Source organism: Hyperoodon ampullatus, assembly GCF_949752795.1.
Source record: "Hyperoodon ampullatus genome assembly, chromosome: 10".
Lineage (NCBI taxonomy): Eukaryota > Metazoa > Chordata > Mammalia > Artiodactyla > Ziphiidae > Hyperoodon > Hyperoodon ampullatus.
Window position 1 is genome coordinate 38,276,884 of NC_136923.1, and position 13,867 is coordinate 38,290,750.

At 39.4% G+C, this 13,867-nt stretch overlaps 1 protein-coding gene across 1 annotated transcript in view; it reads right to left on the minus strand.

Moving 5' to 3' along the window:
- The window catches only part of DOCK3 (dedicator of cytokinesis 3), a gene marked incomplete at both ends in the record, with an annotated part of 415,489 nt that overhangs the window by 292,681 nt on the left and 108,941 nt on the right, over nucleotides 1-13,867 (minus strand). The gene's annotated exons all lie outside the window — the stretch shown is intronic.

Here is a 13,867-nt window from a genome sequence, read left to right on the forward strand (position 1 = left end):
CAATATACAAGAAGTCACCGAGATGGTAAAGAATTTCACATATCTAAGAACTTAAAGAAGACTGGTATGACTGAGGCCAGCTCTCACAGGGCCTTTCCAAACGATACTAAAGATACCAGACCTTTTTTTTAAATTAATTTTTATTGGAGCATGGTTGCTTTACAAAGTCGTGTTAGTTTCCACTGTACAGCAAAGTGAATCACCTATACATATACATATATCCCCTCTTTTTGGATTTCCTTCCCATTTAGGTCACCACAGGGCATTAAGAATGAATGAGACGATACTGAAAGGTTGTTCAAAGTAAGGGCATGATTTGATAATATTTTTATAATGTCTATGCCACTTTTGAGAGTGAATGAAATATTTTCTGGGACCAAAGATATTATATACTGATATGCTGAGGTGGATGGAACCTATACTACAATTTGTTAGCCAAAGAGAACATCATCCACTTGGAAGTAACAAGGGAAAATTCATTTCACAAATTAGCATTAAGTATCATTTCTCTACACAGCTGACAAACCACCACTGTGTTCAAAGGTGACAGTGTATTAATATGGAGCATCAATGAATATATGGTACTTGATTATACTATTCAGCTTTCTTTTTTATTTTGTGTGATTTATTCCAGCAGATAAAAAAAATCATCTTGGAATGATACCAGAGCACTATCCATATTCATCAAATTTATAAGGTGAATTTTCAGTGCAAGGCTGAGATTTAAACTTGACACTATGGAAATAGAGAGACATGGGAGATGCTGTAAGAGTGTTGTGTTTTAGTAACATTAATGCAGAAATGCTGTATAGGATAAACTGGAATAAAACTTCTTGAAAGTTTCATCTACTGGGTCTCCAGCTACTTTAATCATTGACATCTATGGGAAAATTACATTGTTCCTATTTTAAAGTTCTAAAACTTTGGACTTACCTCAACCTCAATTTATACTAACCTAAGTCTATACTAATACTGACGTATTTTTCTTAGTCTATAATATATAATCAGTATCATGAAAATTCTTAAAATTCAGATACAGTGTTATTTATAAATACACTGTTCCACAGACCAAGTAGAATGTAGTCAGAACACTAAGAAAAATAACCAAATAAAGTGAATTAATAAGCAAATTTCCAAAGAAATTCTGGATTCATGCAGAGTAAAGAGTTTGTTAGAGGCCTGAACCAAGATGGCGGAGTAGAAGGATGTGCTCTCACTCCCTCTTGTGAGAACACCAGAATCACAATTAGCTGCTGGACAATCATCGACAGGAAGACACTGGAACTCACCAAAAAAAGTTACCCCACATCCAAAGACAAAGGAGAAGCCACAATGAGATGGTAGGAGGGGCGCAATCACAGCAAAATCAAATCCCAAAACTGCTGGGTGGGTGACTCACAGACTGGAGAACACTTATACCACAGAAGTTCACCCACTGGAGTGAAGGTTCTGAGCCCCACGTCAGGCTTCCCAAGCTGGGGGTCCGGCAACAGGAGGAGGAATTCCTAGAGAATCAGACTTTGAAGGCTAGTGGGATTTGATTGTAGGACTTCAACAGGACTGGGGGAAACAGAGACTCCACTCTTGGAGGGCACACACAAAGTAGTGTGTGCATCGACACCCAGGGGAAGGAGCAGTGAATCCACGGGAGACTGAACCACACCTACCCGCTAGTGTTGGAGGGTCTCCTGCAGAGGCGGGGGGTGTCTGTGGCTCACTGGGGGGACAAGATAACTGGCAGCAGAAGTTCTGGGAAGTACTCCTTGGTGTGAGCCCTCCCAGAGTCTGCCATTAGCCCCACCAAAGAGCCCAGGTAGGCTCCAGTGTTGGGTTGCCTCAGGCCAAACAGCCAACAGGGAGGGAATCCAGCCCCACCCATCAGCAGTCAAGCGGATTAAAGTTTTACTGAGCTCTGCCCACCAGGGCAACACCCAGCTCTACCCACCACCAGTCCCTCCCATCAGGAAGCTTGCACAAGCCTCTTAGATAGCCTCTTCCACCAGAGGGCAGACAGCAGAAGCAAGAAGAATTACAATCCGGCAGCCTGTGGAACAAAAACCACATTCACAGAAACATAGACAAGATGAAAAGGCAGAGGGCTATGTACCAGAGGAAGGAACAAGATAAAACCCCAGAAAACAACTAAATGAAGTGGAGATAGGCAACCGTCCAGAAAAAGAATTCAGAATAATGATAGTGAAGATGATCCAGGACCTCGGAAAAACGATGGAGGCAAAGATCGAGAAGATGCGAGAAGTATTTAACAAAGACCTAGAAGAATTAAGGAAAAAACAAACAGAGACGAAAAATACAATAACTGAAATGAAAACTACACTAGAAGGAATCAATAGCAGAATAACTGAGGCAGAAGAATGGATAAGTGACCTGGAAGACAGAATGGTGGAATTCACTGCTGCACAACAGAATAAAGAAAAAAAGAATGAAAGAAAATGAAGACAGCCTAAGAGACCTCTGGGACAACACTAAACACAACAACATTCGCATTATAGGGGTCCCAGAAGGAGAAGAGAGAGAGAAAGGACCCGAGAAAATATTTGAAGAGATTATAGTCAAAAACTTCTCTAACATGGGAAAGGAAATAGCCACCCAAGTCCAGGAAGTGCAGTGAGTCCCACACAGGATAAACCCAAGGAGAAACATGCCAAGACACATATTAATCAAATTGGCAAAAATTAAAGACAAAGAAAAATTATTAAAAGCAATAAGGGAAAAATGACAAATAACATACAAGGGAACTCCCATAAGGTTAACAGCTGATTTCTCAGCAGAAACTCTACAAGCCAGAAGGAAGTGGCATGATATACTTAAAGTGATGAAAGGGAAGAACCTACAACCAAGATTACTCTACCCTGCAAGGATCTCATTAAGATTCGATGGAGAAATCAAAAGTGTTACAGAAGAGCAAAAGCTAAGAGAATTCAGCACCACCAAACCAGCTCTACAATAAATACTAAAGGAACTTCTCTAAGTAGGAAACACAAGAGAAGAAAAGAACCGACAAAAACAAACCCAAAACAATTAACAAAATGGTCACAGGAACATACATACTGATAATTACCTTAAACGTGAATGGATTAAATGCTCCAACCAAAAGACACAGGCTTGCTGAATGGAAACAAAAACAAGACCTATACATATGCTGTCTACCGGAGACCCACTTCAGACCTAGGGACACATACAGACTGAAAGTGAGGGGATGGAAAAAGATATTCCATACAAATGGAAATCAAAAGAAAGCTGGAGTAGCAATACTCATATCAGATAAAGTAGACTTTAAAATAAAGAATGTTACAAGAGACAAGGAAGGACACTACATAATGATCAAGGGATCAATCCAAGAAGAAGATATAACAATTATAAATATATATGCAGCCAACATAGGAGCACCTCAATACATAAGGCAACTGCTAACAGCTATAAAAGAGAAAATGGACAGTAACACATAATAGTGGGGGACTTTAACACCTCACTTACACCAATGGACAGATCATCCAAAATGAAATTAAATAAGGAAACAGGAGCTTTAAATGACACAACAGACCAGATATATTTAATTGATATTTATAGGACATTCCATCCAAAAACAGCAGATTACACTTTTTTCTCAAGAGCGCACAGAACATTCTCCAGGACAGATCACATCTTGGGTCACAAATCAAGCCTCAGTAAATTTAAAAACACTAAAATCATATCAAGCATCTTTTCTGACCACAACGTTATGAGATTAGAAATGAACTACAGGGGGCTTCCCTTGTGGCGCAGTGGTTGAGAGTCCGTCTGCCGATGCAGGGGACACGGGTTCGTGCCCCGGTCTGGGAGGATCCCACATGCCGCGGAGTGGCTGGGCCCATGAGCCATGGCCGCTGAGCCTGTGCATCCGGAGCCTATGCTCCGCAGCGGGAGAGGCCACAACAGTAAGAGGCCTGCATACCGCAAAAAAAAAAAAAAAAAAAAAAAAAAAAAAAAAAAAAAAGAAATGAACTACAGGGGAAAAAACGTAAAATCACAAACACATGGAGGCTAAACACTATGTTACTAAATAACCAAGAGATCACTGAAGAAATCAAAGAGGACATCAAAAAATACCTAGAGACAGATGACAATGAAAACATGACAATCCAAAACCTATGGGTGCAGCAAAAGCAGTTCTAAGAGGGAAGTTTATAGCTATACAAGCCTACCTCAAAAGAAACAATAAAAGGGTTTCCCTGGTGGCGCAGTGGTTGAGAATCTGCCTGCCAATGCGGGGCACACGGGTTCGAGCCCTGGTCTGGGAAGATCCCACATGCTGCAGAGCAACTAGGCCCGTAAGCCACAACTACTGAGCCTGCGCATCTGGAGCCTGTGCTCTGGAACAGAGGAGGCTGTGATAGTGAGAGGCCCACGCACCGCGATGAAGAGTGGCCCCTGCTTGCCGCAACTAGAGAAAGCCCTCACAAAGAAAGACCCAACAGAGCCAAAAATAAAAATAAATTAATTAATAAATTTTAAAAAAAGAAACAAGAAAAATCTCAAATAAATAATCTAACCTTACACCTAAAGGAACTAGAAAAAGAAGAACAAACAAAACCCAAACTTAGCAGAAGGAAAGAAATCATAAAGATCAGAGCAGAAATAAATGAAATAGAAACAAAGAAAACAATAGCAAAGATCAATAAAACTAAAAACTGGTTCTTTGAGAAGATAAACAACATTGATAAACCATTAGCAAGACTCATCAAGAAAAAGAGGGAGAGGACTCAAATCAATAAAATTGGAAATGAAAAAGGAGAAGTTACAACAGACACCACAGAAATACAAAGCATCCTAACAGACTACTACAAGCAACTGTATGCCAATAAAATGGACAACCTGGAAGAAATGGACAAATTCTTAGAAAGGTATAACCTTCCAAGATTGAACCAGGAAGACACAGAAAATATGAACAGGCCAATCACAAGTAATGAAATTGAAACTGTGATTAAAAATCTTCCAACAAACAAAAGTCCAGGACCAGATGGCTTCACAGGTGAATTCTATCAAACATTTAGAGAAGAGCTAACACCTATCCTTCTCAAACTCTTCCAAAAAATTGCGGAGGAAGGAACACTCCCAAACTCATTCTATGAGGCCACCATCACCCTGATACCAAAACCAGACAAAGATACTACAAAGAAAGAAAATTACAGACCAATATCACTGATGAATATAGATGTAAAACTCCTCAACAAAATACTAGCAAATAGAAGCCAACAACACATTAAAAGGATCATACCCCATGATCAAGTGGGATTTATCCCAGGGATGCCAGGATTCTTCAATATACGCAAATCAATCAATGTGATACACCATATTAACAAATTGAAGAATAAAAACCATATGATCATCTCAATAGATGTAGAAAAAGCTTTTGACAAAATTCAACACCCATTTATGATACAAACTCTCCAGAAAGTGGGCATAGAGGGAACCTACCTCAACATAATAAAGGCCATATATGACAAACCCACAGCAAACATCATTCTCAATAGTGAAAAACTGGAAGTATTTCCTCTAAGATAAGGAACAAGGCAAGGATGTCCACTCTCACCGCTATTATTCAACATAGTTTTGGAAGTCCTAGCCTCGGCAATCAGAGAAGAAAAAGGAATACAAATTGGAAAAGAAGAAGTAAAACTGTCACTGTTTGCAGATGACATGATACTATACATAGACAATCCTAAAGATGCCACCAGAAAACTACTAGATCTAATCAATGAATCTGGTAAAGTTGCAGGATACAAAATTAATTCACAGAACTCTCTTGCATTCCTATACACTAATGATGAAAAATCTGAAAGAGAAATTAAGGAAACACTCCCATTTACCACTGCAACAAAAAGAATAAAATACTTAGGAATAAACCTACCTAGGGAGACAAAAGACCTGTATGCAGAAAACTATAAGACACTGATGAAAGAAATAAAGATGATACCAACAGATGGAGAGATATACCATGTTCTTGGATTAGAAGAATCAATATTGTGAAAATGACTATACTACCCAAAGCAATCTACAGATTCAATGCAATCCCTATCAAATTACCAATGGCATTTTTTACAGAACTAGAACAAAAAATCTTAAAATTTGTATGGAGACACAAAAGACCCCGAATAGCCAAAGTAGCCTTGAGGGAAAAAAACGGAGCTGGAGGAATCAGACTCCCTGACTTCAGACTATACTGCAAAGCTACAGTAATCAAGACAATATGGTACTGGCACAAAAACAGAGATCAATGGAACAAAACAGAAAGCCCAGAGGTAAACCCACGCACATATGGTCAACTAATCTATGACAAAGGAGGCAAGGATATACAACGGAGAAAAGACAGTCTCTTCAATAAGTGGTGCTGGGAAAACTGGACAGCTACATGTAAAAGCATGAAATTAGAACACTTCCTAACACCATACACAAAAATAAACTCAAAATGGATTAGAGACCTAAATGTAAGACTGGACACTATAAAACTCTTAGTGAAAAACATAGGCAGAACACTCTTTGACATAAATCACAGCAAGATCTTTTTTGATCCACCTCCTAGAGTAATGGAAATAAAAACAAAAATAAGCAAATGGGACCTAATGAAACTTAAAAGCTTTTGCACAGCAAAGGAAACCATAAACAAGACAAAAAGACAACCCTCAGAATGGGAGAAAATATTTGCAAACGAATCAACGGACAAAGGATTAATCTCCAAAGTATATAAACAGCTCATGCAGCTCAATATTAAAAAAACAAACAACCCAATCCAAAAATAGGCAGAAGACCTAAATAGACATTTCTCCAAAGAAGACATACAGATGGCCAAGAAGCACATGAAAAGCTGCTCAACATCACTAATTATTAGAGAAATATAAATCAAAACTACAATGAAGTATCACCTCACACCAGTTAGAATGGGCTTCATCAGAAAATCTACAAACAACAAATGCTGGAGAGGGTGTGGAGAAAAGGGAACTCTCTTCCACTGTTGGTGGAAATGTAAACTGATACAGCCACTATGGAGAACGGTATGGAGGTTCCTTAAAAAACTAAAAATAGAATTACCATATGATCCAGCCATCCCACTACTGGGTATATACCCAGAGAAAACCACAATTCAAAAAGATACATGCACCCCAATGTTCATTGCAGCACTATTTACAATAGCCAGGTCATGCGAGCAACCTAAATGCCCATCAACAGACAAATGGATAAAGAAGATGTGGTACATATATATAATGGGATATTACTCAGCCATAAAAAGAACGAAATTGGGTCATTTGTTGAGACGTGGATGGATCTAGAGACTGTCATACAGAGTGAAGTAAGTTGGAAAGAGAAAAACAAACATCATATATTAACGCATATATGTGGAACCTAGAAAAATGGTACAGATGAACCAGTTTGCAGGGCAGAAATTGAGACACAGATGTAGAGAACAAACGTATGGACACCAAGGGGGGAAAGCCGCAGGGGGGTGGGGGGTGTGTGATGAATTGGGCGATTGGGATTGATATGTATACACTGATGTGTATAAAACTGATGACTAATAAGAACCTGCTGTATAAAAAAATATATAGAAAACCAATTTATTAGGTTTATAGACATGTGTGCAATTTTAAAAAAAAAACACTACTGTTACCTTGAAAAAAAACAAGAGTTTTTTAGAAATGAAATTTGGTACTGAGAAGAGACGATCCTTTAATTCAATGTATATTGCACAGAAATGTAGCTGAGAGCATGATCATTAGGGTAAGATAACTTGGCCTCAATTCCTACTTTCCCTACTTCCTTGCCATGTGTTGGCATAGGTATTTAACTCTCAAAGCCTTGCCCACCTCATGTGAAGTAAACGGATAATCCCATCTTCTAATCTGGAATTCCCAAGTGTGATGTAATGGGTGTAAAATGTCAATTACAAAGCCCAGTATACAGGATATTTAATAAATGGCAGCTATTGTTCACTCTTACTTAATCTTTTAATTTTCATTACTTACAAATTGCCAAAGCATATCTAAAATAAACAATGTCAAAATGAGTTAGATTTCATATTGTACTTTAAAAATATATTTCACAAAGACTTCTTGTCCAAATAGCTCTATAAGTTCATGCTTCGACGTACTTCCTAACCTCCCAATACCCAGCGGAGAAAATACGAAATAGAAAACCAAATATATTCTGAACTCCAAAATAAACTTAACACCTCAACAGAGCAGCAACAGAACAGAAAAAAACAGAGCAGTGAACTAGGGTGAAATCACAGCACTTCTAGGCTCTGGAGTCAAAAGCTACTAGTGACATCTAGGAACTTAGATGTAGAGGGAGAACAGGGATGAAAAGTGCTCCAAGTGAGAAGAGGATGAAGGCCTGATTCACTACTTGAAGCTCCCTGAAAGAAGGCCAACATGAAGCACAGCAAAAACTGCTACTGAACCTCACTTAAAACCACGGCTTTTAGAAACCTCTAGGGCTAAATAGATTGGAGACTGAAGCAGTCCCCTCCTTCCCTCAGCCAAAGGTCAGGATCTGCCAAAAGTCCAACGTCACTGTGAGGAAGGAGATCTAAAATGCTATTGTAGGACTTGGTTCTACACTGGGGCCTTGGAAGCAGGTAGAGGTAACTACACAAGTACTAGACAGATGTGCTCAGGGGGAGAAAAGGAAGGGGAAAACAAAATCTCCCACTTCTGAAAACCAAAATTCTAAGATGTCCAAAGTCTTAAAAATAAAATGAAAATGGTTCTCAGGATTTTATAAGTCTGATAAACATTTTTAAATATTTACAATGCTTAGAGAAATAAGTAACTTCCATTTTTTAAAAAAGTATGAAATAAAAAGCAAACATAAATAAAACAAGAGCCAATGGATATGCAAAATAACTAGGAATTTTGCAAATGAAAAATATTGTCAAAATGTCCATCTATGGCTGAATGGAATAATGAAATGTGATATATATATATAAAATATATAATGGAATATTATTCAATCTTTCAAAGGAATGAAAATTCGATACATGTTACAACATGAATGAGCTTTGAAAACACTACGCTAAGTGAAATAAGATAGACACAAAAGGACAAATATTGAATGATTCCACTTATATACAGACAGACAGTAGAACAGAGGTTACCAGGGACTGGGGAGAAAGGGGGAATGAAGAGTTACTGCTTAAGGTGTACAGAGTTTCTGTTTGGGATGAGGAAAAAGTTCTGGAGTTGAATACTGATGAAGGTTGCACAACACTGTGAATGTACTTAATGCCACTGACCTGTACATTTAAAAATGTTTAAAATGCTAAATTTTATGTTACTCATTTAAATGACAAAAATTACTAGCAGTGGGAAGAAAAACCTTAACACAAAGGACACATGCCAGACAGAACTCAAAAGAAAATCTAGCAAGATGTATAAAAGAGTACTTAAGAGATATGGGGATGAGGTGGAAGAACTCCAACCTAATCCCAAGAGAAATCCCAGAAGAAGAGAGTGGCAGTGTTAGAGAAAATTGTGATTTTCTTTTCCTTAGCTGTCCTGCATTGTAACTCCCCTTCTATGTTTGAGAAAAACCCTAACATTGAGACAGAGCTGTCTTCTATTATACAACTGGAAAATGATGGATACTTGACTTCTCAGCCTCCTTATGACTACAGTACAGGCTCATGACCTGGGGTCCATTCACCCCAGACTTAGAAAAGAAAACAAGGGACTTCCCTGGTGGTACAGTGGTTAAGAATCTGCCTGTCAATGCAGGGGACACGGTTCAATCCCTGGTCTAGGAAGATCTCACATGCTGCAGAGCAACTAAGTCCATATGCCACTACTACTGAGCCTGCGCTCCAGAGCCTGCGAGCCACAACTACTGAAGCCTGCACGCCATAACTACTGAAGCCCATGTGCCTAGAGCCCGTGTTCCACAACAAGAGAAGCCACCGCAATGAGAAGCCCGCACACTGCAATGAAGAATAGCCCCTGCTTGACACAACTAGAGAAAGCCTGGGTGGAGCAACGAAGACCCAAAGCAGCCAAAAAGAAAAAAAAGAAAAAGAAAACCAATTATCCAAAGCAGCAAAGATTACAAAGAAACCAATGTCTTGGCAGGTACATTCAGTTTCCAGAGGCAGATGTCCTATGGGAGCATCCAGTTTTGAGTTGGTGAGGGGAGGGGAAGAGGCAGAATTAAAAACAGAAGTCAGGGTGTATCTCACTGAGAAGATTTGAGAGAAGACCTAAAGAAAGTAACAAAGTTAACCAGGCACAGTATTCAAGCACAGGAAACATCCTGAGCAAAAACTTTAAGGCAGGAACGTACCTGATATGTTTGAATAAAAGCAAGGAAGCCAGTGTAACTGCCAGTGACTGAGAAAAAGGGACAGCAGAAGAGGTCATGTGGTGACAAGAAGCCACATCATAAAACCTTGTAAGCCTTTGTAAGAGCTTAGGCTTTTGCTTTGAGTGACATGCGAACCACTGGAAGGTCTTAAGCACAGGAGTAACATGATCTAACTTATATTTTTTAAAAACCACTCTGGCAGCTATATTGAGAATAAACTGTAGGTGGGCATGGATAGAAGTGGGGAGAGCAGTTAGAAGGCATTGCAGTAACACAGGTAGGAAAGCGTAATCATAGAAAGTCCCTGCTTTTCATTCCATGTCAAGCTGTGACAATTTAGGACATAAGCTTGTCTTTCTCTAAGTTGTCTAATACTGTACAAAGCACAACTCTATCCCATAGTCCTTGAGATGATCACGTCCTTTGCACTGTTCTTTGACAGCAGACTCTCAATAACTCTCCCAATATTTCTTTAGTGGATGCCATTATAGATTCCCTTCTTATTCCCTCTCTTATCTATCCACTTTAAGGCCACAGATCCCCACCCATATGTGGTAAAGGTAATAACAAGGTTCCCAGAACACATGCAACAGAAATCCATAAAATTATAAGCAGAGTCTAACACTATCTTCTCAGCTCCATCCTGGCGGGAAAGTCTGAGGCTAAGTTTGAAGGAAGTTTGAAAAACAGACCAACAATGAGGTCAAAGGCAATTTAAAAAAAAAAAAAAGACAGGTATAAAAGGATAACTTGGCCTACGTGATCAAAAAGCAAGAGACCTTCTGGGTACTGCTGAGCTACTGTTTCTCCCTTTACCTGTATTCTAAACTAAGAGTTAAATAAATCTAGCAGACATAGAATGGACAGATGAGACAATTCGATACTCTGTAATATCTAATTGGAAGGATAATCTCTAGTCAAGAAACCAGGGCTGCAAAAAGCTGAATGCTCACTTTACTGATGCTCTGTGTAAGAGTTCAGAGCAATCTTCTCTTTCATGTTTAGGGTTCAAATAGCCAAAACCCATACTCTAGTTTTTGATCCTGATCATTGCTGAATTACAAGGTCAGTTGAATTTATGGCCTTTTATATATTTTAAGATAAAAATCAGTCTACTGACTTGGAAAAAATGGTAGAGATAGAGACACTGGATAACACAGAAGACCCGAAGTTTCGCTGCTACTAAACCTCCCTTTGCAGCAGAAAAAGGCCCTCCTTCTCTACTGTGATGAGGGTGTTCTTGCCTTGCTTGAAGACTTTTAGATTGGCTCACCCAAATGAGCTGTCTTGCAGAGCAAGCCAGTTTTCGTTATGCCCTATACCAACTATCCCCAGTGTTCCATGAAATCAATCAGTTTCCTTTCCTAGCCATCCCAAGGTGAATGTGGTGTAAAAGATAGGAGTTATTCACGAGCTCCGCTCCACGGACTTTCACTCATCAAGGCTGATCTGGTACTGTTACTGAGCAGGACCCTATGAGGCTTTCCCAGAACAGAATGCCTCCTTCCATCGCCCGCAATGTCCTCCACGTGCCTCTTGTCTATAGAAAAACTTTAGCCTCCTAGGCCTTCCCCAAGTTCCAAAGAGTAAATTTAATCAGAGAAGTGAGAAAATACAGAAATAAAGGAAAACAGTCGAGCAAGACAAATTAATAATAATTTAGCCATTAAACAAAGTCAAGGACCTTTAGTTCCTCCTCAAATACTATAGAAAATATTATGAGCCATGTCCTTTGTTTCAGATACTGAAACCCCCACCAGGTGGAAGAAGTTAACTGTATACGGCTCGCAAGCAGGTAGACCCCAGACCGGTTGGAACCAAAAGGCTGATGATATTGACTCCTGATTATCTCACCACCAACCAGTCAGCAGAATATCCACAAGCTGATCACACACCCCACAACTCCCCTCCCTCACCCTGTCTTTAAAAACCTTTCCCTGAAAGCCTTCAGAGAGTTCAGGACTTTTCAGCACTTGCTACCTGGACTCCTTGCTTGGCGCCCTGCAATAAACGCTGCACTTCCCTTCATCACAACCCAGAGTTAGCAGACTGGCTTAACTGCATGTGGGCAAGGAGACCAAAGTTTGGTTCAGTAACAGTACCATAACTGTTGAATCAGAACTGGCCAGTAGGGACTTCCCTGGGGGTCCAGTGGATAAGACTCCATGCTCCCAATGCAGGGGGCGCCCAGGTTCGATCCCTGGTCAGGGAACTAGATCCCACAGGCATGCTGCAACTAAGAGTTCGCATACCACAACTAAAGATTCTGCATGCTGCAACTAAGGATCCTGCATACCGCAATTAAAAGATCCAGCACAGCCTAAATAAATAAATTAAATTTAAAAAAAAAGAACTGAGTAGCACTGAGTCTCTGATATGGTACCATACACCAAGTGGATTAATTAGCCAACATCGATAGGCAAGTTCATTACAGTGGACTCCACTGATCATGAAAGGGATGGGATTTGAATTTTCTTTCCATGCCTGCTTTACTTCTGGCAATGGACCTTCCATAGACTACTGAATACTTGATTTGCCATCACATTAATATGTTTAAAACTACAATATGAGGAAGGAACTCACTTTAAAGTAAAAGAAGTAGAATAAGGAATTGATACTCACAGGATTTACTGATATTACTAATTACTTCATCACCCAGAGCACTGGACTGTATAAAGCAACAGAGAGAACTATAAGAGGCTTTGTTATGCCACCTTTTTAAAGGCGCTATCCACATATTGTGATAACTGCTCTGAACCAGCAAGCAATATAGTTATGTTTCTTCCACAGGCAGAATACATGGTTCGAAAAAGAAGAGATAGAGATGGAAGGGGCACTTCTCACTCTCAAACATAATGACTCACTTGTAAAATTTTAACTTCCCATCTCTGAGGACTCAGACTCTGCTAATACAGCATCCAATGAAGCATGAATATACCAGATGAGAACATCATTCAATTAAAATGAATCCGAGATTACCATGAAGCCATTTCAGGTTTAGGTTCTTCCTGCCACTGGGCAAACCAAAAAAAGGCACTTTTGGTATTGGCTGGCATGATTAATTTGTACTAGTCCTCAAGAAGAAACAGGCTTGCTGCTATACAAAAGAAGTGGGGAAAAGTATAGATGCAACCAAAGGGATCCTCAAGGAACATCCTAATACTGCCATGCTCTGTGCTAAAAGTTAATGGAAGACTATAGCATCCTGAAACATACAGAACTACCAAGGGCTCAAGTACCATTAGCTGAGGTACTAACTAAAAAGAAGAAATCATGAGATGGGTAGCAAAGATGGGAAGTTATTGATGCAACCTGCAACCAGGTAGAGAAACATGTCTATAACATCTACTATATAATACTCCATGCTGTATCATATATACTCATAAATTTTACTTCATTGATGTCTTCCCTCTTCCTTTCCCCACTTACTTTTTTTAAAAACATCTTTATTGGAGTATAATTGCTAGACAATGGTGTGTTAGTTTCTGCTTTATAACAAAGTGAATCAGCTATACAT